Source organism: Aquarana catesbeiana, linkage group LG02, assembly GCF_042186555.1.
Source record: "Aquarana catesbeiana isolate 2022-GZ linkage group LG02, ASM4218655v1, whole genome shotgun sequence".
Classification (NCBI taxonomy): Eukaryota; Metazoa; Chordata; class Amphibia; order Anura; family Ranidae; genus Aquarana; species Aquarana catesbeiana.
The window spans coordinates 708,279,767-708,306,315 of record NC_133325.1 but is presented as its reverse complement, the minus strand read 5'-3'; the positions used below and the strand labels follow the sequence as shown (position 1 = coordinate 708,306,315).

Below are 26,549 nucleotides of genomic sequence, written 5' to 3'. Positions count from 1 at the left end.
TGCGTACATTTATTAATACCAACTTTTAGGTATCCCACAGGATTCCTTCTGTCAAGAAGCCAAGTCTTACATTTGGAGAAAGGAAGCCTGCAAGGTCTTGAAAACTTGGTCAAGTTTTAATAAATGTTCACCTATTTCATAACTGTTGGCAAGATCTGTAAATAATGAAGCTATATATAACAGTGATGAGCTCATCGTGACTTTTGGCCTTAAGAGCAGGAAGGCCAACTTTGGACCAACTGTTTAGACATGCCAGGGCACTACACAGTTGTTGGTAACTATAAAGGGTATTGTACTTTTAGATTGTAATGTGTATGGTCAGATTTAAGAGTAGCAATCAATAGCATCCAATCATAACTCATGCTTCAAAAGAATACAAAGCTGATTCCGATTGATTGCTATGGGTTATTGCATTGAAGAGTTAAAACATATCTCTTCAAAATCTTTTAGGCTTTTCAAATAGGAAAAGTTAAAAAGAACCAAACACTATAGGGCTGATTTACTAAAACTGGAAAGTGCAAAATCTGGCGCAGCTCTGATAAGAAACCAATCAGTTTCCAAGTTTTTTTGTCAAAGCTTAACCACTTCTGGACCGGCTCACCCCGATATACATCGGCACTTTGAAGAGAGATATCGTTGTTATGGCAGCAGCTAGCTACCATAACCCTGGTATCCTCTTCTTCAGTGAGCGCTCCGGTTTCAGATAAAAGTGGTCTCTGTGGCAGCTTTGTTGCAAGATCACTTTTATCGGCTTCGGAAGCGGGCCCCCCCGCCACTCTCTGGTGCCCTCCGCTGCTTACCAGAGCTGTTGGTAGCGGCAGAGGCGATCGGGTTCTCTCCCTGGCTTGGTATGGAGGCGAGTGAGGGGAACATGGCCCCACCCGTCTCCATACCATTGCAGGGCAAAAGCGACGTCAAAACGTCACTTCTGCCCATAGCTCTTAAAGCAACATTTTTTAATTACATTTTATTTTATTTTTATTTTTTTTATTGAATTTTAGTGTAAATATGAGATTTGAGGTCTTTTTGACCCCAGATCTCATATTTAAGAGGTCCTGTCATGCTTTTTTCTATGTTTACATTCCTTATAATATGAATACAAGTGACACAATTTTCTTTTAAAAGAACAGTGTGAAAATAAAAAATAAAAGGTAAAATAAATAAGAAAAAAAGTAAACATTTTTAAACGCGCCCCGTCCCGCCGAGCTCACATGCAGAAGCGAACGCATAAGTGAGCAGCGCCCGCATATGAAAATGGTGTTTAATGTGAGGTATAGCTAACCAGTGTTAATTTAGTCGACTAAAACATTTTAGTCGACTAAAATGACTAAAACATTTTAGTCGACGAAATGAATACTATTTTAGTCGACTAAAATACGACTTAAACTAAAACAATTGAGATGACTAAAATATGACTAAAACTAAAAGCCATTTTAGTCAAAAGACTAAAATGAGACTAAAACTAAAATGCCATTTTAGTCCTAAGACTAAAATGAGACTAAAACTAAAATGCCATTTTAGTCAAAAGACTATGACTAAAGCTAAATTGCAATTACTGAAATGTACTCAAGATTTTAGTCGACTAAAAAGTAGGACATTTTAGTCGACTAAAATGTACTGGAGATTTAGTCGACTAAATACGACTGAAACTAAAACAATTGCAGAAGACTAAAATGGGACTAAAACTAAAATGCCATTTTAGTCCTAAGACTAAAATTAACATTGATCGCCACGATCAGTAGAGCAAGAAAAATAATTCTAGTCCTAGATCTCCTCTGTAACTCAAAACATGCAACCTGTAGAATTTTTTAAATGTCGCCTATGAAGGGTAAAAGTTTGTCGCCATTTCACGAGCAGGCGCAATTTTGAAGCATGACATGTTGGTTATCAATTTATCCGCTGTAACATTATCTTTCACAATATAAAAAAAATTGGGCTAACTTTACTGTTGTCTTATTTTTTAATTTAAAAAAGTGTATTTTTTCCCAAAAAAAGTGCGCCTATAAGACCGCTGCTCAAATACGGTATGACAGAAAGTATTGCAACGACCGCTAGGGTGTTAGAAAAAAATATATAATGTTTGGGGGTTCTAAGTAATTTTCTAGCAAAAAAAAATGTTTTTAACTTGTAAACACCAAAACTCAGAAAGAGGCTCGGTCCTTAAAGCGTTTGTTAACCCAAAAAAGAAAAATTAATATCCTGGTCCCTTAAAGCAGATTACATAGCACAGCGTTTGTGCTATGTAATCTGCCCCCCTCTAAACTGTTAAAAAAACACCCTAAACCTACCACTTCCGGTATGGCCTCTCTAAACAGACCTCAATAACCAGGGCAGCTCTGCCCTGATCACCGTGGTCAAGTTGCCTCCCTCAGTGATAGGCTGCTCTCCTCTCTCCCCCCTCACGCCCTCCTTGCCTCTGCTCTCCTCTCTCCCCCTCATGCCCTCCTTCTTCCCTGTCAGCGCCCTCTCTGTCTGTCTCTGCTTAGCAATGCCCCCCATCCGCTATTATTAAAAAAAAATAAACCTATAATTGTCACTGCCAGACCCTCTATTACTGGAAAGCGGCCGCGAGTCATGTGACCGGCCTGAAGACAGCTAAAAATTCGTATTTACAACACTCATTTTGAAAAATGCTTAACACAGTGTGCTATGCCAGCCTCTAATAGAGGGGCTGGCATAGACTTTTACAAATGGGTTCACAAACCCTTTAAGCGGTTAATTGAACAAGCTGAAGTTAGAAGCTGATTGGCTACCATGCACAGCTACACCGGATTGTGCACTCTCCAGTTTTAGGAAGTCAACCCCTATGTGTGAAAAGCACTAGCTTAGATGAGAAAATCACCAGTTTGCTTTGAAGCTTTAGAACAAGGGTTTTTAACTGGGGGTGCCCATACCCATTGGGTGAATGGGAACCAAATAATGGCACTGGATCTCTGGATTTATTAAAGGGTGATTTCATTGATTTTCAAAAGGACCCAAGAAATAAATTACCAAGGAAAAAAACGTTCAGTGCTTAGTGGCAAACTTAACTCACTATTTCCCCCTAAAATAAATATGCCATAACATATAAACAGTGGTGAAATCAGTAATCTCTTGTGTCCATAAAGTAACACACTCTTGTGCCAAAAAATGTCCACATTCAGTGCAAAAAGTCCAACTATCCACATCCAGTGCAAAGAACCAAAAAGAATCTTCTGTGAAAATTCAAATCACCATATAAAGTGTTTTAATAAAGGACAAAGTGCTCCCAATCGAGTGCTGTATTCCTTACGTGTGACATTCAGCTCACCCTTTAGGTTGAACCTCTTGACCAGGGGTAGGCAACCTCAGCCCTCCAGCTGTTTTGAAACTACAAGTTCCATAAGATATTGCAAGACCCTAACAATCGCAGGCATGACTCCTAGAGGCAGAGGCATGATGGGATTTGTAGTTTCACTACAGCTGGAGGGCCGAGACTGCCTACCCCTCCAGTCTAGGCCATAGATGTGCACAGCCTATTGCATTAGGGTGTGCACCCCAAAGCGCAAACACATATGCGTGTATGTGCATGTGTATATATACTGACGGTGTCAGCAGAGCAATGGACAGTGCCAGTAGGGCAGTGGATGTTGTGAGTAGTTTTTTATTTTATTTATTTATTTATATTTTAATTATTTTTTTATTATTATTTTTTACAATTTTAGTTTTCCTTTATTATTTTTTTACAGTTTTTTTAGGAGTTCTGTTAGGGGACTTTGGTGAAATATCAGGGGTCTAAACAGAGGGAATCTGTGCCACAGGGGTCGATTGGGTGATTGGGGCCCAGGCACACTTGGCACACCCTATGTGCACGCCTATGGGCTAGACCACAGGTGTCAAACTAGAGGCTCTCCAGCTGTTGAGGAACTACAAGTCCCATGAGGCATTGCAAGGCAGACAGTTACAAGCTTGACACCCACAGTCAGAGGCATGATGGGACTTAGTTCCACAACAGCTGGAGGGCCGCCAGTTTGACACCCGTGCTCTAGACTATAGGAGGTCAAAAAAAGCTCCGATAATAACCCCAGTGTTGGAACACAGCTCCTATGCAGGCCCTGCATCCAGCTTTCCAAGTTGAAAAACTCTCCAAAAGACAGCATCCTCAACAAAATGTCAAATCAACATAGGGGGTTATTTACTAAAGGCAAATCCACTTTGCACTACAAGTGCAAAGTGCACTTGAAATTGCACTGAGAGTGCACATGGAAGTGCAGTCGCTGTAGATCCAAGGGGGACATGCAAGGAAAATAAAAAAACTGCATTTTAGCTTGCACATAATTGGATAATAAAATCAGCAGAGCTTCCCCTCATTTCAGATCTACCCCTCAGATTTACAGTGACTGCACTTCCAAGTGCACTTTCAGTGCAATTTCAAGTGCACTTTGCACTTGTAGTTTTCACTTGTAGTGTAAAGTGGATTTGCCTTTCGTAAATAACCCCCAATGTGTTCTCTGTATACATGTTATTTAAAACAATTAGGATCAAAAGCATTAACATGCACAATAGTAGAATCGTTTGGCCAATATATATGTATCAATATTTGTTGAGATAACAGTGCCTCCTGCAGTTCACAGTGTAATCTTGCGCTCTCTCTGCTCCTCGGCGCTCTCCCCTTTAACCAAGATTTTATTTTGAAAATCTGGTAATTTAAGGTTAATTTACTAAAGGGGGTGAGAATATTTGCACAAAAATGTGTGAATGTCTGGAAGGTTTACTCCTTTTTGCTATTCAGCACTGCACTACTAATTTATACCATTTTTTTTCTCACAAGTTGAGCTTACATTTGGTGGTATTTGATCACCACTGGGTCACCACCCAATATTTTCTATTTTTTGTTATAAAACATATCCAATAAAAAAAATTAAAAAAACACATTTCTTCAAAAATGTAGGCCAAAATGTAATCTGCTACATGTCTTTGGTAAAAAAGAAATCCCAATAAGTGTAAATTAATTTGTTTGTGTGACAGTGTCTACAAACTATGGTATACTGTATATATTTCAAATGTGATCAATTCTGATGTACTGATGGCCTTTCTCATTTCTTGAGGCCCCTAAAATGCAAGGACAGTACAAATGACACCCCAATGAACCCTTTTTTTTGGAAGGTAGACAGTCTGAGGTATTTAGTAAGAGGCGTGGCACATTTTTTCTTTTTAATGGTTTTTATTGAAATCAAGTTTTGACAGATAACAGTGGTTTACATTGATACAGGTTTTGTGTCAACAGTAGTGTTACAATAGTGGGTCTCAAATTAGCACAAATGGATCATTATATAATTGTATTAAAACAAAGGTACTAACCCTGTCCATTCCTGTCTATAAACAAACTAATCGCTCATGAGATGCCCAGCACATACCATCGATAAAGCTGTTCACTGTATACCTAATGATAGTATTAATAGCCTTTATAACATGTCAAGGCTATTCTGGTGTAACCTCAGAAGGCTTTGCATATAAAAAAAAGAAGTAATAGGGGAGAAGGGGAAGATAGTACCATGAAATTCCCCGTAGAGGGATTGGCGTGTGGTGGAATTATAATTCCCAACTCGGAGTTACAACAGAAAGCCCAGGTATTAAGCATGTGCTGGGCTTAGTGTACTGTAGAGCCCACTATCAAGCATGGAGGAACCCAACTAGGGACAAAGTTTGTATGAAGAGATGAAAAAAGAGGAAAGGAGGAAAAGAAGAAAGAGGAGAGAGGAAAAGGGAGAAAAAAGAGGACGAGAGAATGTGCAAACGACCTCCACGCTCCAGGCTACTGACCCCCCGCCCCTCATGGTGACTGGAGATATCTGATCCAAGGGTTCCAAACCTTTTCAAATCTATTTTGTTAGTCACGAAGAATACTAGTTAATTTTTCATTTATCATGATCCAGGAGATTTTGTTTTTAACTAATGCCAAGTTTATCAGGGGGATTTTCCATGCTCACGCTATGGTTATCTTAGCTGCCAAAAGGATAAAAAAAGATGAGGGATCTAAGGTGTCTGGGCAGTTCACTCGAAAGGTCAGAAAATAAGGCTGTCTTAACATTTTTAGGTATATTTACTCCAGTCACCGAATAAACCAAGTTAAAAATTCTTATCCAGAATCTCTTGACTTTCGGACATGTCCACCAGGTTTGGAGCATTTTGCACTCTTCACCACACCCCCTGAAACAGAGAGGCGATGCATCTGGGTGAATTTTGGTTATCCGCGTCAGAATGAGGTACCATCGTGACAATACCTTGTAATTCGCCTCTACCAAGGAAGTGTTTAAAATTCCCCTGTGCACCATGGTTAGACCACTTGCACCAAACGTCCTCGTCAATCGTCTCCCCCAGGTCCGCCTCCCAAGCTAATTGATAGGAAAGCTTAGAGCCCTGGTCTGTTAGCAAAACATACAACTCTGAAATACTGCCCTGCGTCCCGGGCCCTCTTAGGCATTTATTTTCATAGAACGTTCTAGCGGTGATGTCTCCCTGGTCTCTACAAAGTGAATGTAAATAATGGGTAATTTGGGAGTTGAAACGTCTCCGTCGGGGGCATGTCTAAAATGGCACATTTTTTGAAGTTGTAATTATTTTGTCACAATTTTTTGGAAAATGAAGAAATTAAATAAAATGTGTTTTTGTTTTTTTACATACTCTCACCAGAGCAGTACAGTGTCATCATATGACTGGTGTAGCAGTGATCAGGGACGCTGACTGGTGACAGTATGGTAAAAAAAAATTAAATAACTTTTTATTCAATTTTGTAAACATTTTATTTTTTTTACTATTTTTTTACACGCTATCATTAGAGTAGTTCAGTGTCACCATAGTACCACTATACTACTACAGTGATGATCATCATAATAGCAATGTTTTCAAATGTCATGAATGGGTTACATTCATGTCAGCTGTGATTACTATTGATTTGTGATTAGCTACAGCTAATCAAACAGGACAGGGTGCCGTGATTGGCCCAGTTATGTGATCGCTGTGGGCCAATTACAGCTCACTGGTATAGGAAGCAGAGCTGTTATGAATAAGATTCATTCATAATAGCTTTGTTTACATTGCGATCATGTCCATCGGAGGGGGGAGCGAAGCCTGCTCGTAAACTAAAGCAGGCACAATGACGTACATGTACGGTTTCCGACAATTCGGTGCTGATGGTGCTGATGGACATCCGACTTCCAATGCTGATGGGAAGTATGCATGGTGTGTCTTTGATCTGCTGCATTAAAGTGGTTGTAAACCCTTACATAACCAGAGATGAAACAAACCCTCCTACATAGATTGTACCTGTTTATCTTTAGTCTTCTCTTTTTTACATGTGTTCAAAGTTCAGAATTTATAAAGCTTGTCTCAGCTGCTAGAAAACTGTGAGGAAAGCTCTGAGAGCTGATTGGAGGGATGGGACACCCCCCCCTTCACACAGCCCTCAGGAACAGAGCTGAAGCTGTCAATCAGCTGGAGGTCCCTCCCCTATCATGTTTTTTTTCTCCTTGTTATAGCAGAGGAATGAAGCAGCAGACAGAAATGACACATAATGCTGGTAATTGAGACAAATACACACTATAGTGGGATATGCTTTGTTCATATTTCATGCCTGAGGTTTACAACCACTTTAGGCTTCCTTGGCCGACCACTGTTGCTATGGCCCTCAACGTTGTCTGTTTCTTTGTGCTTCTTCAAATGAGCTTGAACAGCACATTCTGCTTTGAGATCTTTGCCTGGGAGAGACTTTGCTGGTGCAGTATAACTACCTTGTGTCTTGTTGCTGTGCTCAGTTCTGCAGGGGTGTTTGACCTGTGACATGAAACTGTCTTCCACAACCTCACCTTAGTAGCAGAGATTGGCTGTTCCTCACCCAGTTTTATGCCTCCTACACAGCTGTTTCCATTTCAGTTAATGACTGAGCTTCAGCCTACATATGAAATTGATGATCATTAGCACCTGCTTCATATCATTGGTTAATATACACCCAACTCTAAAGATACAATATCCCAGACTTTATGCGAGTGTACAAAACGTGGAAGTGTAAGAATTGATGCTAGCTAAGCCAAAGTGTAGTCACAAAAAATATTGATTTGATTTTTGATTTTTCTTTTGTTCACTCACTATGAATTTCGTGAATTTATAAAAATAAAAAAATTGAAAGCATTCTTACTTTACAGCACAACTGCCTAAAACTTTTACACAGTACCGTATACAGAATATACACTATATATGAATAAAAAAAAGTGCAGATTAACAATAGTATTAAAACCAAATTACCAAATAACTAACTAAATAAATACATTTATTTATTTAGTTATTTATTTTGTATTAGCACTATCTGTATAGCTTATTTAACACTTTAGTAAGCAAAGGAGGCAATCTGCACATTTGTATTATTATATAGATTATTATGGGTATTTATTCATTTTCCTAAAAGTGCAGCTTTGCATAGTATTGCAAGTTTGCACAAATTTTTGGATTACAATTTTTTGATATTTACATTTTTTTAAATTTAAAGATAAATATGAATAATTTATTCTGAGTTTTTACATACGTATTTTGGCAGTTGTATATAATATAGAGAACTATATATAGTGCTGTAATTTATTTGTCATATTTTTGTATCTGTTTGGGTCTTCATACAGCAGCTTGCCAGTAACACGTAGATTTAGGCCTCATGTACACTGCTGCTGGTAAACGGACGTTTAGGAGCAGTTGGGCATTTTTTTTCAGCTGCCCCTGAACTCTCCTTTGTGTTATCCTATCAGTACATGTACACAAGGTCGTTTATATTTGTTTCTAGGCAGTTGAGTTTAGAAGCATTTTTTGGAAAGCAAAAAAAAAAAAAGCGTTCAGGATGGATGTTCAGAAGTATTTGAAACGCAAAAATGCCGGTAAAAGCTTGTAAACGCATATAAACGCGGTAACTCACTTTTAGCCGTGTTTCGTTTACAGACATTTTTAACCACTTCAGCCCTGGAAGATTTTACCCCCTTCCTGACCAGAGCACTTTTTACAATTTGGCACTCCGTTGTTTTAACCGACAATTGCGCGGTCATGCAATGCTGTACCCAAATGAAATTTACGTCCTTTTTTTCCCACAAATAGAGCTTTCTTTTGATGGTATTTTGATCACCTCTGCGGTTTTTATTTTTTGTGTTATAAACAAAAAAAGAGCAACAATTTTGAAAAAAAACAATATTTTTTACTTTTTGCTATAATAAATATCCCCCAATTTTTTTTTGGGGAAAAACAAATTTCTTCATCAATTTAGGCCAACATATATTCCTTCTACATATTTATGGTAAAAAAAAAATTGCAATAAGCGTATATTGATTGGATTGCGCAAAAGGTATAGCGTCTACAAACTATGGGAAAGATTTATGGCATTTTTATTATTTTTTTTTTGCAAAGTAATGGCGGTGATCTGTGAATTTTAGCAGTATCGGACAGATCGGACACTTTTGACACAATTTTGGGACCACTGACAATTATACAGCGATCAGTGCTATAAAAATGCACTGATTACTGTGTAAATGTCACTGGCAGGGAGGAGGCTAACACTAGGGGGCAATCAAGGGGTTAAATGTGTGTTCCCTCAGTGTGTTCTAACTGTATGGGGATAGGACTGAGTAGGAGAGGAGACATGTTGCTGTTCCTACTTACTAGGAACAAACGACATGTCTCCTCTGCCCTGAAAGAACAGGGATTTGTGTGATTAAACACACAAATCCCCATGCTGGTGCTAGTGCAGGTAAGTATAACATGTTTTTATTTTTAAACAAAAAAAAAACAAGAATTTGGTATCACTTTAAGAATCTCTGCTTTAAGAAGAACTTCTTAAGTTGTAGGTGGTAGAAACAGGCTGTTGAGCCACATGTGTACTGTCCCTCCAAGCTGCAAAGGCAGCTGTATTGGGGTATACACATGCCGTGGTTGTGATGCTATGCATTGCAGAGTGGGAAAAATTATCCTCCCATGAGGTCTGGCAGGCAGTACCGCCCACCCGTTGTGACCCATTTAAATGATTAGGGCCATGCCGCAACTGCCTCACAATCACAGATGGTACAGAGGGTTAAAACAAGTATTGAGGCATTGATGTTCTACCTTTCTTTCTTGGAGCCATATAATGCTTTGTATTTTTCTATACTGTCAGTTTAAGCCCCTGCGTGGGTGGATCTGGTGCTCCTTTTGTTATTCCTTTTTAATTGAACAAAAACTATTGAAAAAAAAAAAAAAAAAAAACAGGTGATGAGGGTGTGACATAATGCCTCTTCCTCACCTGTCAAACATCTTCTGAAGAGTGAGTACTCCTAAGAATCCTACTGCAAGTGTAAATGAGCCCCAATTCATCTAATAGCTACTCACAGGTTTATTTACTAAAACTATGAATTACAAAGTGGCTGTTTCAATACTTTGGTATTGTTTGAAAACTGTGTACTTTAAGCTGAAATTCTCCAATAAAATGGCCTTTGCCGGCATCTACAAATTAGAAGCAGGTAGAAATCTACAATGAGGTTTGCTAAAATCCTATAAATATATAACTGAGTTAACTTTTTACCAAAAACAAAGTATGAATTCAAATGACAGGTAAGTACAAGAAGGCCATAATCTGTCATTATCATGCTTTCCCTGATAATCATCAATTTGAGCTAAGTACAACAACTTGGCTCCTCCATAGAAGCGCTCTGTTTTTACTGGAAGTTCTAATATGTACAGAAGTGTAATGAATGCTTTTCTGGGCAAGGTGTCCCTGTGTTTTTTGGATGACAAAGAACGTTTATGTCTGAGGCTGACAAGAAGTTAAATATTGTAACTGTAAGAAGATGACAACTCCAGCACGTGTCAGCTATTTAAGATAAGAGGTAATAGCTGAAAATAATGAAACATTTGCTGTTAGACAGGAAAATGAAGCGTGAACCAAATGAGCCAAAAATGTTCCAGTGTAGATTATGTGTAATTATAAACACTCTCAAAGTGTAAGATGGTTAATAATGGTGTCACATAACTGAATTCATGTCAACTCCCATTTTTCTCATAGTAAAAATGCAAAACCTAAACTGACACCTTTTGGCCACTCAGTAAATATGGGGTGGTTTACTTTTCTTCTGTTCTGTCCTATATGTGACAGGCTCATGGAAAGAATCTGGTATGCATACCTATTGAGGAACACTACTTTGGAAGCTGTTTCTAAAACTAGTCAGCTGTATTGCCTGTGGTATCCCTGCAGCTGATCTTTCTCCATTAATAACTTATCATGCTGTAGCGTCTACCCCAACTTTCCAGGATGGAGACCCAAAGAGGTAGGGAGGGCTGACTTACTTCCTCAGGGTGCAGGTTATTAGGCATGGTGGGTGATGAACAAGATAGAAATTGGGTGCCAGTCACGTTTAAGCTTAAACAAAGAGAAGTTTATTTCTCACAACAGGAAAAATGCTGGATAGAGGGGATAGGGCACAGGACACCCTTAGTCAAAAATAGTAACGATCAGCAAATAGGCAAATTGGCAGACTCCTTAGACAAAAATGGTGGGAAAAGGTAGACAGCAGTACAGGAAAAGAGCCTTTTAGCTGAACTAGTACATCTGTACTTTGTAGGATAGGCTGTCTCCTATGGTAACTGAATTTAACTCATGGAAAGTGTAGGAATTCTATGGATGATTCCATCTTGATGCTTTCCCAGGCTCTTCATGGATCCCTGGTCCATGCAAGAGTCACCTCTGTTACTTCGTCTCAGGTCTCCATCCCTCTTAGAATTGTTTTCGGATGTTTAGCAGGCTTTTCTCAGCATAATCTCGAATACCCGGATAGGCCATGGATAGGCCTAGCAGCCAGGAGAACACCTGGATAGGCCTCAGGCTTCAGGCCTAGCAGCCAGGAGCTGTTTCACACACAACCACCCAGACCTGGGCGGGAAAGACTTAGATCACCTGACTTCTTCCAAATAAATAGCTTCTCCCAGCATTCATAGCAGCCAGTCTGATTGGCTGGGAAAAAGTATGTGTATCCATAACCTGAACTCACTGTAGCCCATTATACTAATGTCAAAGGCAACAGTTCCACCTACTGACAAAAGGGAGAAGCCACAACTGAACAGAATTAGGAAGGAAGCCATTTGACCACTAAACACTACAAATTAGCCAGGTTAGCTACCACCTAGCAAAACTAAATTTACCTGTAACCCTGTTTTAGGATGAGGGTGCTACAATGCCTTAACCTGGACCCTTCGACTAAACTGCTCTTTCACACAGTAGGTCGGACTAGAGGGGCTGGCATTTAGCAAAATCGAACAAGTTATACCCTACAAAAAAAACAAAAAGAGACAGCTCCAATAGGTCACGAGGTTCACACGATTTTGCCCCATTTGGGGAAATGCTTATTACTCTGATCTAGCTTTGCTACAATATGGGGCAAAACGGATGGGGTATGGTGTCATCCACTTGCGACATCTTTTCTCTAATGGGACATTGCGCCCCTTCCTGGAATTGCAGAACATGTTCCACCTACCCTGCTCGATGCAGTTTTACTATTTACAGCTACTTCATGCAGTTAAGACACAGCAAGGGGTTAATCTTTGGGTGCAATCGTCCACTCCCATATTTAATTATATAAATGAGGTGACTAAATACAAAGGTTTCATATTGCAATGTTACTCCATGCTGTTAAATAGCTTCCTTAGAGACCACCCGATTAGTGCACTCTCCCGTTGGGAAAGAGATATGGACGCATTTGAAGAAGAACAATGGGAGGAGGCCCTATTGGCAGTCTAATAGTGCTCCTTAAATGTGGCACAGTGCCTATCACAACTTTAATTACTTTTAAGGGTACATAATACACCTTCAAGATTGTTCCGTATGGGCATAAGAGAAACTCCTGCTTGTACTAGATGCTGCAGATATCACAGTGATCTAATTCATCTTGTGTGGAGGTGCCCAAAACTGCATTTGTATTGGAGGGGAGTTATAGCTACCATTAACAAAATATTTAAGGCCTCTTTATGTGAGGACCCCAAACAGTGTATACTTGGAATTCTGCATGATCTCCCTGTAGATTAAACCACTAGACAGGCCATAGCTAGAGCTCTCTTCCAGGCCCGCCGGGTAATATTGAGACACTGGACATCCACTGATCCTCCATCATTGAAAGAGTGGGTGTCTCAGATAGGTGATACTTTAAGGCTTGAAAGGTATATTTTTCAACACAGGGGGTGCTCGGAAAATTTGGTAAACTATGGGCCCCATGGTTAGACACCCCAAGATTAGCTCTGGTTGATCTTGTCCTGAATTGGTTGCTGATTAGTTAGCAGAACATTATTAATTATCATGTTTATGTCCTTGAGAGTTTATGGGCAGTGCCTCTATTCTTATTACCTCTGGCAATTATCATTTCTGTTGGAGATGTTATCCACTGTCATAAGTGACATGGACATTCACTGTATTGTTCATTTAAGCACAAGAGACTCCATTTTGTTCTCACTGTTGAAATGTGTTCCGTAACCTTCACCTAACATGCAGACACATCTTCTGCTAGAAGATCTCTACTCCCCCATCCCCTCTCAAGGTTTTACTTTTGCAATTGTTCTATTCGTTAGCTTTTAATAACATATTTCTATTTGTTAGTTTTTAATAACATCTCACACCACCCCTTTCTTATCTATGTATAAAATAACATGTAAGAATACATTTTGACACTGAACGAACATTTTAAACACAGTGACTGAGTCCTGTGAATCTGTTCCTGCAGCTTCAGTATTAACTTTTGTTTTTAGAGTCCCAGAAATTAGTCATAACAGTTTTGGTGAGTCAGATATCAGGAGTTTGGCAGAGTCTCCAGAAGGAACCACGCTTTGATCGGGATCATCGGGAATGCAGACCTCTAAATGCCGGCTAGGTAAGCTGTCCTTAAGCTTGCTATATTTCTGCCTTTCCTATGTATCCTATCTGTCGGTTCTCAAGGAAACCAGACCACTCTCGGACCTTTCTGGTTGGGTAACGTGTGTGTGTGAATGTGTTTGTGTCCCCCTTCATGGGTTGGACTGTGTGTGGATAGGGAGAATCCTCTACAGTTCCCTGCACTGACTCCTTGTGGGCGACCTGGGTCAGAGGCGCATGGTAGGGTCAGATAAAACTCACAGAGAAGAGACGAGGAGGATCTCTTAATGAGTGTTTGTCTATTGTCATAAACCCCTTCTATCCACGTAGATAAGTGGAGACTATTCTTGTAAATCTGCAGATTTGCTGTACTATTTGTTTTAGAGGCAAGAGGGTATAGGCACAAGTAGAGAAGACTGGCCATTCATTATGGGCATTAAATTAATTAAGGGAATGAAGGGTGAGAGGCCTTCAGAAAATGCCCAGCGCAAGATGAGTACCAGAGAATATATGAACCGAAGGTACGGTTCTGCCTATACTGAGCCCCTAGATAAATGGGTAGAATGGACAAAGGGAAAAGCTAAACCTTTAAAATCTGAAGGGACTTTTGATTTACAAGTATGGCAAACTTTTCTGCACGATAATGGCCCACTACTGTGCAGTGAAGGAACGTGGAGAATAGCTTGCACATGGGAGACAGAAGCTAAAGCAGCAAATCAAACTGGCTTGATGGAGATGTTTAATAAAAGTACTGCCCAAATTTACTACGTTTGGCCAGAAGACTCTGTAGAGGAGGACCCCCCACCTTATGTGGCTGCCAGTTTGGCTTTAAGGGGTCCACGCACAAAAGCAAAAGAATTAGATTACATGGAACAAACAAAAGACGTGCTGGGCAATATAGTAGCGAGCAGAGGTTTAACAGCCCCATATCAACCTACAAAGAGGGTTTTGTCTCGTATCCTAGAAACAGATGATTGGCATAAATCAAAAGGCACATTTGCAAAACTAGATCTCTCTGAACTTAAGGCTTTGGCCAGAGAAAGAGAGATGGAGTCTGAACTTCCAGAGCAAATCATAATTTCCAAATTGTGGCAGCAAGATGAAGAGAGAAGGAAGGGAGAGGCCACCCCTTCTGCCCCTGGCACAGAACAACCTGTCGCAGTTTATCCTGTCAGAACCCAATTAGTTTTTGAAGGTAATGCTGTTTACAGTAAGTCTCAAATTAGATGGCATGTACCATTTAATCCCCAAGAAATGAGATCCATATTAGAGGGATTGGGAGATCCTAGAAAGAATCCAATTGGGTTTGCAAACAAACTTAGTGCTGCACAGGAAGCATATAAGGCTTCTGCTACTGACATTTATTAGCTTCTTATTAAAGCAGTGGGAAGCAACATGTCTGGCTATATACTTAAAGAATGAGGTATAGAAGTCAAAAATCTAGGTAAGATGGTTAGTGGGAGGGATGGTTAGACGGCAGGTTTGTGAGAAATTGAAGGAAAAATTGCCCCAAATATACGGACAAACCAGACATGCTGAATTTATGAATGCTAAGCAAGGGAAAAAGGAACCTGCAAAGGCTTATTGTAGGCGGTTGAGCGATATGGCTGAGGAAGCAGGCCTTAAAATAGAGGAAGAGAAGGCAGGAGAAACTGCAAGTCCATCTACACAACTGGTGAAACAAAGGTTTCTTGATGGTTTAATACCCCAGTTGAAAGAAAAGTTGTTCACAGCAAGGCCTGAGGCAGGCAATATGTCTATTCGAGACATCCTGCCTATCCTGATATCCATAGAAAACAGAATTAACCAAAAAGACAGCAAACTCAAGGTTATGTACATGGGGAAGCAGAGAGGAAGAGGAAGAGGCAAAGGCAATTTCAGAAATCATGGCAATCGGGGACCAATTATATGCTAAAATTGTAATGGGGAAAGACACATAGCCAAATTCTGCCATCTGATGCTGATCCCAGTTCTCTGCCAAAAGCAGTGGATCAGGCATAGGAAAATGGCATGCCAGTATCAATAATGTTAAATAGAGGAGACAATGGTCCCGAGTCCAGAGTAAAAGTATTTTTACAAGAACTCCCCTATCCTGGAGGAGAAACAGAATTAACCTGTTTAATCGATACTGGTGCTAGCCAAAGTGTTTTTAATATAGAAGACTTACCTCCAGGATTATTATCTACAAATGTTATCTTTGGTGTTGGTCTAACCGGGACCTCTACTGATTTGGTTAAGTCCAAGCCACTTAAAGTCAGGCTAGGACAGCAAACAGAAATTGTCACTAAAGTGTTTGTTTCAGACACAGTACCTACTAATCTTTTGGGAGCTGGCATTTTGAACCAAAGTTTAGCAAACATAGACTACACTCCTACAGGCATCCAAGTGGGAGAAGTTTTAAATTCTGCCTGTGGAGTGTTTTTAATCCAAGACTCCACTCTGCCATTTCCACCAGAATTTAAAGTGATTCCTGTTGAATTATGGGCCACCAGCAAATATGATGTAGGTCTGCTGGATTGCACCCCAGTCATGAAAAAAATTAAACCAGGAGCCCATCTCCCACAGATTAAACAGTACCCACTGAGTATTGCTCAGACTGAGGGGATAAAGGATCAAAATACTCAACTGAAAGCAGCATGGGTTGTTGTACCAATAAAGTCCAAAGTCAATACACCCCTGTTCCCAATTGCAAAGAAGCCAGACAAGAAGGGTGGGCAGGTGATATACCGCATGGTGCATGATTTGAGAGCCATTAACAATATAATTGAGGCAGATACCCCGATCGTGCCCAACCCCTGCACTTTACTAAGTGGAATACCTGCCTCCAGCATCTGCTTTACAGTGACTGATCTTGCAAACGCTTTCTTTTCAGTGCCCCTGCACCCAGACCCTTTTTTCATTTACCCATGATGCCCAAAAGTTAGCATGGACAAGATTGCCCCAAGGCTGTGTGAGTAGCCCCTCTGAATATAATACTGCGTTAAAGCAAGTATTGGACCAATGGTCCCCCTCACACCCAAACACAGTTTTGCTTCAGTACATAGACGATTTGCTTATTTGTTCTGATACAAAGGACATTTGTAGCAGAAAAACAGTAAGCCTTCTCATGTTTCTCTATAACAGTAACAACAAAGTTAGCAAAGATAAGGTACAATACTGCCAAGAGAAAGTGATCTTCCTGGGTCACTGCATTTTACATGGAATCCGCCACCTAACCCCAGATCGAGTTAAAACTCTACAAAAATGTGAAAAACCAAGAAATGTACGGCAACTACGTGCCTTCCTGGGGTTAGTGGGATATTGTAGTGACTGGATTCCAAATGCATCAGAACTTATGGCTCCTCTATATGAGGCTACCACTAGAAACCCTTTCAAACTCACATGGGACAATTAATTGCAAATGGATTTGCTGCAGATGTACTCACCCAGCTAGATGGAGACAAACAGAGGCCTGTGATGTATGTATCAGCCTCATTAGACCCTGTCATCAAAGGCTCCACCAGTTGTATGCGAGCCATAGCAGCCTGCATTTTGCTGCTAGACAAAGTAACCAAGCTTGTACTAGATTCTGCTCTGATCCTGTATGTGCCACTTGCAGTACAAGAAATCATGAATCAAGTACTGTAAATACCAGACATGTGTCTGCCAGTAGATTTGACAAGTACCAGTCTGCCCTTTTTGCTCCATCGAATTTAACAATCAAACGATGTGTTACTTTAATTCCGGCTACTCTTCTTCCTATAATTGATGAGGAAGATGTAACAAATGGTACTGATCTAGAACGTGAGAGTTTTTCTCATGATTGTATGGCTCTGATGGAGGTAGAAAGGGCCTCTGTCACACCAGCAAAAGATGAGCCCTTATCAGATTGTGACACACACTTATTCGTAGATGGTTCCAGATTTTACACTGATGATGGTCAGCCACACACAGGGTTTGCTGTAACCACTACAGACACCAATTTACACCGGGAAGTATTGACACCCCAGATGTCAGCACAGGAAGTGGAGTTGTGTGCTGTTGTCAAAGCATGTCATCTCCTAGAGAATCAAAGGGGAAACGTTTACACTGGCAGCAGATATGAATTTGAATAGCTCACGATTTTGGGCCTATTTGGAAAGCACAGAACTTTCTGACTAGTGCAGGGAAGCCAGTGAGACATGCAAACTCATAGAGCGGCTATTTGAGGCCTTATAGAAACCAGCAGAATTTGCCACCTTGAAGGTAAAAGGACATGCAAGGGGAAATGACATGACAGCCAGAGTTAATGCTTTAGCGGACCAAGCGGCAAAGGATGCTGCCCTTATGGCATTTGAAGTTACACCCACTGTAGGGGTCGCCTAGGTAGCGGTGACAGATTCCCCTCATCAAGAGCAGTGGGATGTAGAAACTTTAATTCAGTTGCAGAACCAGGCTCCTGATGAAGAGAAGGATAAGTGGATCAAATGTAATGCTATCCAAAATCAGCAGGGACTGTGGAGTGCTGACAACAGGTGGCGTCTACCCAGGAGTTTGTACCCAGTTGTAGCACAACTGGCACATGGCGTCAGTCATCTTGCTAAGGGCGCGATGGTGACACTTACTGACTGTTATTGGATAGCACCTGGATTTAGTGCATTTGCAGCCAGGTTTTGTGCTTCATGTCTCACTTGTGCTCTGTACAATGCAGGGAGGCCTGTCCATGTTCCCCAAAAGCATTCTCCTAAGCCAAATTTCCCTTTCCAAAGAATTCAAATAGACTACATTCAGATGCCCAGAATAGGCACCTATGAGTACGCTTTAGTGTGTGTTGACATGTTCTCAGGTTGGCCGAGTGCTGGCTGGTAGCTAAAGCAAATGCAAAAACAACAGCAAAGAAAATTTTGAATTAAATAGTTTGTAGAAAAGGAGTTCTTGAAACTATTGAGAGTGACAGAGGAACCCATTTTACTGGGGAAGTAATGAAAGAGGTAATGGAAGCCCTTCACGTACAGCAAGCTTTCCATACACCTTATCATCCACAAAGTAGTGGTAAATGTGAGAGACCTAATGGAATTTGAAAAACAGATGTGCAAAAATTAAAGTACATACAGGAAAAGGATGGGTGGAAGCTTTGCCATTATATTATATTTTGTACGAACTACCCCTAACCAACCACATGGGCTGTCCCCTATGAGATTTTATTTGGAGGGCCACCCAAAACAGGGCTATATTTTCCCCAACAATTGCAGGCTTCTCACTCTAATCTGTTAGAATATGTTCAGATTTTGCAAAGAACATTGAATAAAATACATGAAGGTGTTTATAAATCTTTCCCTGACCCAGATTCTGTTTCAGGTATTCACAGAATCCAACCAGGTGACTGGATAGTGGTCAAGCGACACGCCAGAAAGCCACTAGAACCAAAATTTGACAGACCATATTTGGTGCTTTTGACAACTGGTTCCGCTGTCCAGTTGGAAGGAAAGCTCACCTGGATTCATGCCAGTCACTACAAGAAAATCCTGAAGTGATGATATCCTTTGAAAAAATTATGATGATGTTTCTTTTCTTTTTGTTGTTTTTGAGAACTGAGACATGGAAAAATAACCCTTTCATCCAAATGTTAAAATTGTATACAACCCTTAGCAACTGCTGGATGTGTTCTCACAATACCCATGATAGCAATGCCTCTCAAATTCACTGATCTAAACAGAACCAGAATAAATGGCTCATATATACAGTCTCCACAGCTAATGAGCACAGATCAGTAATTTTGATGGTTTCAAAACAGATAGACACTTCACAGATTTGTTTAAACATTACATGCCCGTTTAACACTAAATGTACACAGTTGGACAATTCAGATTGCACCGGAGCAAAAATTACAGTTTATGGAGGAAACTATGGTCAATATTATTATATCCCAGATCCAGAACTAAATAGAACCCTTTATAGTACAAATTGCTCACAATTCCCAATATGTGAAAATATCGGTTACCTGAGATTCCATGTTATTGCTTCCAGTTTTTTAGGAGCAGGTATACCATCCATACGTAGAGGGTTATATTATATATGTGGAAATAAAGCTTACGCCTGGCTTCCTACTAATGTTATAGGTACATGTTATATTGGGAAGTTAGCACCTGCTTTGGCTGTTCGCAAAGATACAGTGCGGCCAGATCAAAGTCCAGAATACCCTCTAGTGTTCAAAAGAGAGCTGTTCACTGAAGGTGACATGACATGGACATTGTTCCCTTCCTGGACAGGATGGAGAATTGAAGCAATTAAAAGAATAAATAATTACACTAGAATTGTAGATGAGATTATTAACCTTTCTACCACTGATATACAGGCAGGTCAATAAATATTGGGACATTGACACAGTTCTAATCTTTTTGGCTCTATACACCAGTGTTTCTCAACTCCAGTCCTCAAGGCACCCCAACAGGTCAAGTTTTCAGGATTTCCCTCAGATGAAATGGCTGTGGTAATTACCAAGGCAGTGAAACTGATCAAATCACCTGTGAAAAATAATGGAAAGCCTGAAAATATGTTGGGGCGCCTTGAGGACTGGAGTTGAGAAACACTGCTATACACCACCACAATGGATTTGAAATTAAACGAACAAGATGTGCTTTAACTGCAGACTTTCAGCTTTAATTTTAGGATATTTACATCCAAATCAGGTGAAAGGTGTAGGAATTACATCAGTTTGTATATGTGCCTCCCACTTTTTAAGCGACCAAAAGTAATGGGACAGATTAACAATCATCCATCAAACTTTCACTTTATAATACTTGGTTGCAAATCCTTTGCGGTCAATTACAGCCTGAAGTCTGGAATGCATAGACATCACCAGACACTGGTTTTCATCCCTGGTGATGCTCTGCCAGGCCTCTACTGCAACTGTTTTCAGTTCCTGCTTGTTCTTGGGGCATTTTCCCTTCAGTTTTTTCTTCAGCAAGTCTAATGCATGCTCAATCAGATTCAGGTCAGGTGATTGACTTGGCCATTGCATACCATTCCACTTCTTTCCCTTAAAAAACTCTTTGGTTGCTTTCGCAGTATGCTTCGGGTCATTGTCCATCTGCACTGTGAAGCGCCGTTCAATGAGTTCTGAAGCATTTTGCTGAATATGAGCAGATAATATTGCCCAGAACACTTCAGAATTCATCCTGCTGCTTTTGTCAGCAGTCACATCATCACTAAATACAAGAGAACCATTTCCATTGGCAGCTATACATGCCCACGCCATGACACTACCACCACCATGCTTCACTGATGAGGTGGTATGCTTTGGATCATGAGCAGTTCCTTTCCTTCTCCATACTCTTCTCTTCCCATCACTCTGGTACAAGTTGATCTTGGTCTCATCTGTCCATAGGATGTTGTTCCAGAACTGTGAAGGGTTTTTTAGATGTTGTTTGACAAACTCTAACCTGACCTTCCTGTTTTGAGGCTCACCAATGGTTTACATCTTGTGGTGAACCCTCTGTATTCACTCTGGTGAAGTCTTCTCTTGATTTTTGACTGTGACACACATACACCTACCTGCTGGAGAGTGTTCTTGATCTGGCCAACTGTTGTGAAGGGTGTTTTCTTCACCAGGGAAAGAATTATTCGGTCATCCACCATAGCTGTTTTCCGTGGTCTTCCGGGTCTTTTGGTGTTGCTAAGCTCACCAGTGTGTTCTTTTCTTTTAAGGATGTTCCAAACAGATGATTTGGCCATACCTAATGTTTTTGCCATCTCTCTGATGGGTTTGTTTTTTCAGCCTAATGATGGCTTGCTTCACTGATAGTGACAGCTCCTTGGATCTCATATTGAGAGTTGACAGCAACAGATTCCAAATGCAAATAGCACACTTGAAATTAACTCTGGACCTTTTATCTGCTCCTTGTAAATGGGATGATGAGGGAATAACACACACCTGGCCATGGAACAGCTGAGCAGCCAAATGTCCCATTACTTTTGGTCCCTTAAAAAGTGGTAGGCACATATACAAACTGTTATAATTCCTACACCGTTCACCTGATTTTGATGTAAATATCCTTAACTTAAAGCTGAAAGTCAGCAGTTAAAGCACATCTTGTTTGTTTTATTTCAAATCCATTGTGGTGGTGTATAGAGCCAAAAAGATTAGAATTGTGTCGATGTACCAATATTTATGGACCTGACTGTAGGTTTATTAAGTGAAAAAATGGCTCAGCTTAAAATAGTAGTATTAGAGCACAGATTAACACTAAATGATCTCACTGCAGCTCAAGGTGGGATGTGTAAGGTATTTTGCACTGAATGTTGTATATACATTTCTGATCATGAGGACATTATTAAAGGGCATCTTGCTAAGATAAGAGAACTACAGAATAAGGCCAGAGATATTGCTAAAGATGGATGGAACCACAGGGTTTAGGAGGTTTTGGTGACTTTTTATATGGCATAGCAACATGGTTACAGAAATTAGGCCCTTACATTGTGATGTTCCTATTTCTCATATTTGTTATTTACTTCCTCATCAGGCTATGCCTCTGTGTGACTACCCGCTGTACCAACACATGTACCACCAGCCCTGATGAACCCATTATTGTGAGAAAGCTAGGAGAGGGCTAAACTGGACGCCGCCTCTCTGCGCCAATGTAACAGGGGTTACCAGCAATTGGCTGAATGTAACCCGGAGAAGAATGGTGTCAAATAAACAAAAGGAGGGAAATGACATGGACATTCACTGTATTGTTCATTTAAGCACAAGAGACTCCATTTTGTTCTCACTGTTGAAATGTGTCCTGTAACCTTCTCCTAACACACAGACACAACTTCTGCTAGAGGCTCTCTACTCCCCCCTCCCCTCTCAAGGTTTTACTTTTGCAATTGTTCTATTCGCTAGCTTTTAATAACATATTTCTATTTGTTAGTTTTTAATAACATCTCACACCACCCCTTTCTTATCTATGTACAAAATAACATGTAATAATACATTTTGACACTGAACGGACATTTTAAACACAGTGCTTTAGTACTATGAATCCTTTCCCTGCAGCTGCAGTATTAACTTTTGTTTTTGGAGTCCCAATCAGAAATTAGTCATAACATAAGTATTTCTTTTATAACTCCTGTATGACTGCAACCTATGATGATGATGTAGTTGTATGATGTTTATGCTTTAAAGAGGATCTAACATTACAGATTTTTGACATTGTCCTGCCCCCAATGGGACAAGGTACATGTAGTACTTTGTCTCATTTAGCTAGGTGCTTCCTAAGTGTACTTGTGAAGTCCAACCTGACCCCTACTCAGACCCCAACCTTCCCAGCAAATCTGACAACAGCTAAAAGGGAGACAGGTCAATCCTAACTTCAGCTTCTCTCAGCTCTGATAGTTTCCAGGGGCAAGGAGAATGCAGAGGGAGAATTAGCTGAGTCAGCTTCCTCTCCCTCTACATCTTCTTGTCTCGGGAAAGTTCCAGAGTCAAGGCAAGCTGTAGTTAGGTTTGATCCATGTGTCCTAGCTATGTGGGACACGTTACTACATGTACTACATGGGACAAAGTACTACATGTACTGGGTCCCATGAGAGAGGGAGGGCTGCAGTCTCTTTAACACGGTTTGGGAGCTGTACTGAGCTGCTTTGTCAGCTTTATCTGTAACCACTGCAGAATTTAGAAGGGTGAAATTGAATGAAATAATGGATGCAGGGATGAATATCTTTACTTAGGAGCTGCATAATATGTATATATACAGTATATATATATATATATATATATATATATATATATATATATATATATATACACACACACTCACCAGCCACTTTATTAGGTACACCTATTCAAATGCTTGGCAACACAAATTGCTAATCAGCCAATCATATGGCAGCAACTCTATGCATTTAGGCATTTAGGCATCTAGACGTGGTGAAGACAAGTTTAATCCGAGCATCAGAATGGTGAAGAAAGGGGATTTAAGTGATTTTTAATGTTGCATGGTTGTTGGTGCCAGATGGGCTGGTCTGAATATTTCAAAAACTGCTGATCTACTGGGATGTTCATGCACATCCATCTCTAGGGTTTACAGAGAATGGTCCAAAAAGGAGAAAATATCAGGTGAGCGGCAGTTGTGTGGACAAAAATACCTTGTAGATGTCAGAGCAGAATGGGCACAGTGGTTTGAGATGATAGAAAGGTAACAGTAACTCAAATAACCACTCGTTACAACCAAGGTATGCAGAATACTAAACACAAAACACATCAAACCTTGAAGCAGATGGGATACAGCAGCAGAAGACCACTCCGGATGCCACTACTGTCAGCTAAGAACAGGAAACTGAGGCTACAATTCGCACAGGCTCACCAAAATTGGAAAATAAAAGATTGGAAAAACGTTGCCTGGACTAATGAGTCTTGATTTCAGCTGCGACATTCAGATGTTAGGGTCAGAATTTGGCGTAAACAGCATGAAAGCATGGATCCATCCTGCCTTGTATCAATGGTTCAGGCTGGTGGTGATGGTGTGATGGTGTGGGGGATATTTTCTTGGCACAATTTGGGCCCCTTAGTGCCAATTGAGCATTGTTTAAACACCGTGTCCTACCTAAGTATTGTTGCTGTCCATCCCATTATGACTACAGTGTAGCAGAGGCGGCCCTTTAATTGGGCAAATTAGGCGGTTGCCTAAGGCCTCGCGCTCACAGGGGCCTCATGGCCACCTTATTTGCCTGAGGGAGGAAGGGGAGAGCCCAGCATCGGGAAGAATTGGCCATGAATTTGCGGGACCAAACTCCTCATGCATACTCTGCACTAACAACAGATGGACTGCCTCCCCCTCTCATTTCTATTATGGGCTGCACGGAGGGAGACCTGGGGTAAGTCACTGACCCTCGGGCCACTGTAATGCCTGTAAAAAGGGCCGCACCAGTGATGACAGGGGACATCTCATTGGGTAGTCCAGAGAGCAATGAGCTGCAGGCTGCTGGGTTGACTGGTAGGTGAAGCCCCGCTGCCCACTTGTATTGCGGTTTCACCCCGACAATGCAGAAGCTGCTCAAGCTGCTGGTAGTGATGGCGGTCTGATGAGTTCAGAGATTGGGGTGAGTCCAATGACAGAAAGGATCAGTTTTTCTGAACACTGACATATGACCGTTCTCTCCATCACCCAACCCCTGTATGCAGACAACTCCTCTTCCATGTGACCGGACTGGCTCCTGGAGCCCACGCATCACAGGTTATCCCGGATCGCACACAGGAGTGCAGAACAAAAAGCCTCCTTCTCTCTACCCATCTCTCTCCCTCTCACCTCTCTCCTCTCCCCCCTCTCTCTTCCCCCCTCTCTCCCTCTTTCTCCCTCTCCTCTCCCCCCCCCTCTATCCCTCTCCTCTTTCTTCCTCCCCCTCTCCTCCCTCCCTCCCCTCTCTCTCTTCCACCTACCCCCCTCCTTCTCCTACCTCTCCCCCCTTTCCCACCCTCTCTCCCACTCCTCTCTCTCTCCCACTCTTCTCTCTCTCCCCCCTCTCTCTCCCCCTCTCTCCCACCTCCTCCCCTTTCCCACCCTTCTCTCTCCCACTCTTCCCTCTCTCTCCCCCCTTTCCCTCCCCTCTCTCTCTCCCCTTCTCTCCCCCACCCCTCCCCTCTCGGTCCCCCCTTTCTCTCCCCCTCTCTCTCTCCCCCTCTCTCTCTCCCCCTCATCTCTCTCCCCCCTCTCCCACCCCTCTCTCTCTTCCCCCTCTCTCTCTCCCCCCTCCCACTACACTCTCTCTCCACCCTCTCCCAGCCTTCTCTCTTCCCTTCTCCCACTCCTCTCTATTCCCTTCTCCCACCCCTCTCTCTCCACCCTTCTCCCACCCCTCTGTTTCCCCCTTCTCCCACCCCCTCTCTCTCCCTCTCCTCTCTCCCCCTCTCTCTCCTCTCTCCCCCCTCTCCCCTTTCTACACCCCTCTCTCTCCCCCTTACACACTCTCTCACATTTTTTCCTCCTTCCCTCTTTCTCTCCTTTCTCTTCCTCCCTCTCACCCTCCTTTTTACAACCCCCCCTCTCTTTCTCCACCTTTCTCCTCTTTTACTTCTCCTCTTTCTCTTAGTAGGGAAGAAGGAGAGTGGTAGGTAGGCCGAGTTGCTGCACCAGGGAGCTTTGGGTTGTACTTGCCCCCCTGGGCCAAAAGTTCCCAGTCAGCCCCTGCACTGGGATCATAGGATTTGCGTAGAGTCTGCAAGTGGGAGATCATCCCTGGTCCTGCATCCTTTAATTTCTGTCCCTAAAACACATTACATAGATGATTAGCTCATGCATATATGAATGAGTTCTGTATTCTGGTTCACTGACCATAGTCAATGCATTGGCTGTGTGCATAGCAGGTATGGGGCATAGATATAAGAAAATAGATGATGGATCTATGACCAAGGTTATGTGAAATGTAGGCAAAACAGAAAGCTGTCTAGTAAGTGACGATCACTATACATAGGGAGCTTGTGTTGCAGTGCGTATCCTGCTGTGATATGATCCAATGACATGCCGGACTGGCCATCAGTTTAATGTACACATCGCTTGAATTATTTTTCCTATTATGTGCGTGAGTGGGGCCTCACAGAGCCTAGAGTCACCTCTGAGTGTACACATCTTCTGATGGCTACTTCCAGGATAATGCACCATGTCACAAAGCTCAAATCATCTCAAACTGGTTGATTGAACATGACAATGAGTTCACTGTAGTCCAATGGCCTCCACAGTCATCAGATCTCAATCCAATA

At 41.4% G+C, this 26,549-nt stretch overlaps 1 long non-coding RNA gene across 2 annotated transcripts in view; it reads left to right on the top strand.

The window, feature by feature from the left end:
- The window catches only part of LOC141130082 (uncharacterized), a 52,093-nt gene extending 28,541 nt beyond the window's left edge, over positions 1-23,552 (top strand). The window contains exon 3 of one of the 2 annotated variants that reach the window (XR_012241981.1): positions 22,333-23,552. This is a non-coding gene — a long non-coding RNA (uncharacterized lncRNA). Of the gene's footprint in view, positions 1-19,168; positions 20,418-22,332 lie in introns of those variants that run through there. The other variant, XR_012241982.1, reaches the window with a different exon arrangement.
- Positions 23,553-26,549: the final 2,997 nt, after the last annotated feature.